Below are 6,000 nucleotides of genomic sequence, written 5' to 3'. Positions count from 1 at the left end.
TGGACACTCAAAAACAGATTTCTGCCGTCGGCGTCGCCGTCGCCGTCGCCGTGAGGTTCCGTATGACGTCAATGGAGATGAAATCGTCGCCGCGCGCCGCCGAACGCTGTATGTGCGAGTGAAAGGGCGCGAGGGACGCGCGCTTTCACGGGGAGTGAACGCACGGCGGAGAACAAACGCGCGTTCTGTGCCGTGCTCCCTTAAGGGCTGCAGAAGTAGGCGTCTCTTTTTATCGTCAGGTCGATAATGCGCAGGCGTGCGAAACGAATAAAAGGCGGGTGCTGCAGCGTCCGCCTGCTTGCCTTGACTAGCCACGCACCGACGAACATGTGGTAATAAACGTCGCTCGCCTGTGGAAACATGTCTGCTCATTCGATCACTGCGTACTGTTAGAGTGTCCGACGCTGGCTCTGCGCTGAGGCATTTTTTATTGAAAATCCAGGTGGCGCAACCGTCACTTTGTTCTGAATGAGCGGCCCCGCTCGCCGGCCGGACGCTTCTCGCGTCGGAGACCGTACCGCAGCTGCGTGGAGCTTTGAGAGGCGGATACTCGGTGGCGGTAACACTGAGCTCATTCCCCACCAATCTATTGTAAATAAAATGGAAAAAAGAGCTGCGAAAAGAACGCAAACGACGCAACAACGACGGTGCGTCGAGCAGACGACAGCTACTCAGCCCGCGAGCTCGCCTCAGCCAATGAGAGCTGCCGAAACAGCCGGAGCCAACGTTTATTGGCCGGGGATTAAGAAGAAGGCGACGGCAGCACCGCCACATTTTCTGTGTTTTTTGCTTCACCCTCGCCGCTTGCTAAGGCGTCCGCTGGACCCCTCCCCCTTCTAGTACACTCTAGTACTGTCTTCGGCCATGGAGGCGGGCGAAACGTGGCGTCCGCTCCGAAGATCCAGGGCCGGGAGGAATAGAGCCCGCAACCTCCGCCAAAAACATGTTACGGGGAGTATTTAATTAACAGTAAACGGCTAGCGCTTGTCTAGTCAAGACTGCACAGAGCGCACAGGTTCCAGCAGGTTTCAGTCCAACAAGAGAGCCTCTGACCCAGCCCCACTACAACGTCTTTGTCTTTGCCATTGCTCGTGACAGTATGAACCACGTAACACAATAACTGGCGACGAGGATGGGATTTGAAGGCGTCATTCTTCAGTTTGGAAGGCAGGTGTTTCCGAAATTGGCTCGGTGAAGAAGACTGTCTTTTTGCAGTGTGCGAAGCCGGTGACTGTGGTCATGACTGGAGCCGAGGCAGCAGTGACGCTCTTCGCTGCGCGACTGGGCCAGCTTGAACCCTTCGATGAGTCCGCCAGCGACGGGTCTTCGTACGAAGAGCGGCTTACGTCGTTCCTGATTCTCAACCGAGTACCCGACAGCGGCAAGGCACACGCCTTCTTGACCATAAACGGTCCCAAGACGTACGGGTTGTTGAAGTCATTGCCAGCTACAGAACTGCGATCTACGAAGAGTTTCGAAGTCCTCATGAAAGTTTTAAGGGACCACCTGTCCCCGAAGCCTCCGTCATTGGAGAGCGGACAAAGTTTCACCGGGGCTGTCAACGGAAATACGAGTCCTTGTCTAGTTATGTTGCCGAGCTTCGTAAACCGTCGCAAACGTGCGAGTTTGGAAGCGCCCTTGACGAGTTCCTTCGGGACCGCTTCGTGTGCGGCCTGCTACGAGAAGACATTCGACGAGCTATTTTCACGGCAGATAGCAGGCTTACGTTCCAGAAAGCGATGGAGCGGGCTCTAAAAATGGAAGCGACCAAGAAGACTGCTGGTGAGGCACGCGGCAGCGATGCCGCAATCAGCGATGTGCACAAGGTGCAAGCCAAGTCGCAGAAAACATGCAAAAGCTGTTTTCGCTGTGCTTCGCCAAAACACAGAAGTGAAGCGTGGCCTCACTTGGACGCAACCTGCTTCAATTGTAACAAAAAGGGCATATCCAGAGAGCCTGCCGAAATCGTGGTAAGAATTTTTCTAAGAAAGAGCCGATGAAAAAGAATGTAAAGATGCTGACGGTTGTGTCGCGGAGAGCTCCACCCTCACAATAAACGGCGTGTCGGCAGCTCAGCTCGACCCTGAACCGTACAGATGACCATCGACGGCGTCTTGGTGAACATGGAGCTAGGCACGGGAGCGGCTGTTTCCGTTGTGTCAACGACGCAGTTCCGTTAGCTCTTTGCTTCGGCTGTACTGGAGCGTACTACAGTTAAACTTCCGACCTACACAGGAGCACTGGTACGACTCCATGTGGTCTCTTCGGCCAATGCGACCATTCTGCAAGTCTTCAGCTCTACGTCGTGGACCACAAGGGCCCACCTCTACTAGGCCGGGAGTAGCTCCACGCCGTCCGGCTGGAGTGGACGAAAATGTGGAACCTGAACAACATTACAAGGTCAGACACTCGTACTCATATCAGCGTAAAAAAGAGGCTTGACGCATTGCTGGTGGAGTACCAACCCCTTTTCAAAGACGAGTTAGGCACGGCAACGGAAGAGCGCGCCAAACTTTTTCTTAAACCTCATATGAAGCCGAGGTTCCTAAAAGCTAGGAATGTTCGCTTCGCGTTGCAAAAACGCTTTCGGCGCTGGATTGGCTAAAATGGAACAACTGGGAATTATATTGCCGGTTACGACGCCGGAATACGCTACGCCGGCAGTACCCGTAATCAAGCAAGATGGTAGCATACAGATTCGCGGCGACTACAAAACTGTCATTAATCCGTATCTTGATGTCGACCGCTACCCTTAACTGAAGGTGGACAACCTGTTCACAGCCTTGTCGGGAGGTATGCATTTGAGATTGCGGTTGAGATTGATCTCAACCGGGCCTATCAACAAGTGGTCATGTCGGAGTCGTCAAAAGATAGCTGTTTGCTGTTAATCGACTCATGGTTGGAATTTCGTTCACACCTGAGATTTTCGAAAGAATAATTGACACCATGCTCAAGGGCTTACACGGATTTCGCTGCTACCTCGACAACATTCTGGTTTGTGGTAAAAATAACGAAGAGCATTTCATCCATCCGGAAGCTGTGTTAAAACAACTTCTTAAAAGAGGCGTCCGTGTCATGAAAGAGAAGCGTTCGTTTTTCCAACAGGAACTTCGCTACCTCAGACAAAGAATAACCGCACAAGGCATCTCGGCAATGACGGAGAAGTTTGACGCACTCCTCAAGGCCCCAGCTCCTAAAGACAGGCAGCAGCTGCTGCCGTTCCTGGGAGTAGTCAATTTCTACGGCAAGTTCCTTCCTAACCTAGCAACGGTGGCGCAACCATTTTTGAGGTTGCTACGCAAAAACGCCCCATGGTGCTGGTATGAGCGTTGCCAGGAAGCGTTCACCAAGATAAAGAGCTTGCTAGCCCCCCTGCCGACTTTGGCGCACTACGACTCGTGCAAACCGTTGCAGCTATCATGCAACGCATCGCACTACGGTTTAGGTGCGGTCCTTTATCATGTTTCGGATGATGGCAGCACAAAACCAATCGCTTTTGCATCGCATACGTTGACTGATGCCGAAAAAAAAATGTGGTTGATCCCTCTTATATAGGAATCGGTATAGAACACGAAAGTGAAACGTGTCTTCACAGAAGTAGTGTAATGTTTATTGCACATTGATATATAATGTCTATTGGTGTTTTGTGGCTAAAGCGCCCTTAGGCGTTGATGCACCCACGCTGACGCCTGGTGGCACGTCTCCTCCATCACGACTACCAACGTCGATGACCATGAGCAACCGTCGTGCATATGGAAGCTGCACTACGCTGCACACGCTAGCACAACGCGAAAGACGAAGCACGTAACTGACACACTAATACAACGCGCAAGACAAAGCACGTAACGGAATCGTCACCGAGTCAAATCAGCGCGTACAGCGCGTCGTAATTGCAGCCTCCGCGATCAACTTCAGAAACATTTTCAGAGCTAATTGCGGAGGCCACGCTCCGCTGTGCTGAGTACGGTGAACGCCACCTAGTAGTGCTTCTGCGAGAACGCGTTGGTAGTGCTTCTTGATGCCAGCGTCCCTTCGAATGCTGGCATCGAGGCGTCGTAGTGCTGAGACCACCGAAGCGTTCACTGTCGGTGCGCGTTAGTGTCATAATGCAGTACTTCTCTTTTCTGCTCGTAGGCGGCGGCACCGCCCCGAGCAAGAGCGCGGGTACACGGAGGAGTGTTAGATATATAAGGCGCGTCTGTGTAGCTCTCTCCAAATACGTTTGTGGCGCAATGGGTTAAACGCTCGGCGATCTATCGTCGCGGACCGAGAGGTCGTGGGTTGGATTTCCAAATTTTGCATGTTTGTGGAAAATTTTCTTCTGGTTTCTTTCTTTGTATTATGTTCGTGTATGTTCGTGTGACGTATTTCCGTGACGGAAATACGTCAGTGAAGTCTTGGTGGACCCCGGCATAAAACACTTTCGTGTTAAAATACAGCCAGCTTGGGAAAGAGGCCCTAGCAATATTATTTTGTGTAAAGTTTCATTTTTGCGTTTACGGTCATTCGTTCATATTCGTCACCGACCATGAACCGTTTCAAACAATCTTGGGCCCGACAACCGGCATTCCAACCATCGCAGCAGCGCGTTTGAAGCGCTGGGCTGTCACATTGTCAGCTTACCGGCATTCGCTTATCTTCGGAATATCAGGCGAGAACGCTGAAGCCGATTTGTGTTCGCGCCTCCCGCTATAAATTGTGAAAGACGAAACACAAGAAAGAGAGGAAACTCTTTATTCATTGCGGTTGCAATCGATGCCGGTTTCAAGTAAGGAAATTGCCCGAACAACAGCTCGGGACCCCGTGCTTTGTAAAGTGATAGATTTCATAAGTGTGGGGTGGCCGTCGTCTGTTACTGAAAAAGATTTGAAGCATTTTTTTTGAAAAACGCAACGAGATCACAGTTCACCAAGGCCGCGTGATGTTCGGGATGCGCGTTATACCCGTGCCACATGGGCAAAGTAAAGTGCACTTTGAGCGAATGCGCTTCGCGGCTAGTGTCATTCGCAGGCTGCCACAAGGGAACGCTTAGTGACACTCGCTGCAGAACGCACTCGGCAGCGAGTGTGTTCAGCGAATTCGTCGAACTCACTTCGCTGCGTCGAAGTGTGTACCCTTGGTAGCAATGAGTAAAAAATAAGTATTATTGAAAGAAGAGACAGGAGCAATTTTTAATAACATTGTTGTAAATTGCTAACGTTAAAAGGTAATAGAATGTGCCAAACCGCAAAAAAAAAAAACAAGAACATCAAAAAACTACGCTCGCCCTCGGGATGTTCACGACCACGCCGGGTAATGGGGGCGCAGTTGTTCGGCGGATCGAGTCTTTTTGACTGTTGCTGGTCAAGTTGCCGTCGTTACCGGCGCTTGTACAGGTGGATTGTAAATGTTGTTTCTAATAATAATAAACTGTTTTCGTGCACACATTTTTATACTATCATATAGTAGCTTGTCCGTCTGCCTCCCGATAGCCATGACCATCAATTTGAAAGAACACTTTTCTTTCTCGTGTAGCAGCGCGCCGCCAAAGTGACACTCAGCGCGCTGAAGTGCATTCGCTCAAAGTGCACTTTTCTTTGCCAGTGTGGCACGCGTATTATCGTGTCGGCAAAGCTGCGCAACTTGCTGCTGGGTGAACTCCACGAAGGGTACCCAAGGCTCTATTCTCGACACGCATAGCCGCTGCACGGCGGCTATTATCCGCCATGTGTACTCTCTCATTGGCTGTTGCGAGGTTACGTGTTTTGACATTTCTGCCGGGAAACGGTAGTGTTGCAAAATGAAGTTTTGCGTTTTCATCAGAATGACGAAACGTGACGTGGAGCTGCAAATTTTATCGACTAATACTTTTTTGTGGTCTTCGGCACCTATATTGCGACTTTAACGCTTTAAAAGAAAGTGGGCGGTAGCGTGCATAAGCCCGTGCAATGCATCTGCAATTTCGCGAATATGTGGTGGCGTTCCAAGATAGCTGGCATGTCAGCTTGTTGATTGGCTCAA

Source organism: Dermacentor silvarum, chromosome 9 (assembly GCF_013339745.2).
Source record: "Dermacentor silvarum isolate Dsil-2018 chromosome 9, BIME_Dsil_1.4, whole genome shotgun sequence".
NCBI classification, from domain to species: Eukaryota; Metazoa; Arthropoda; class Arachnida; order Ixodida; family Ixodidae; genus Dermacentor; species Dermacentor silvarum.
The sequence above is the reverse complement of the archived record's forward strand: the minus strand, read 5'-3'. Positions refer to the sequence as shown.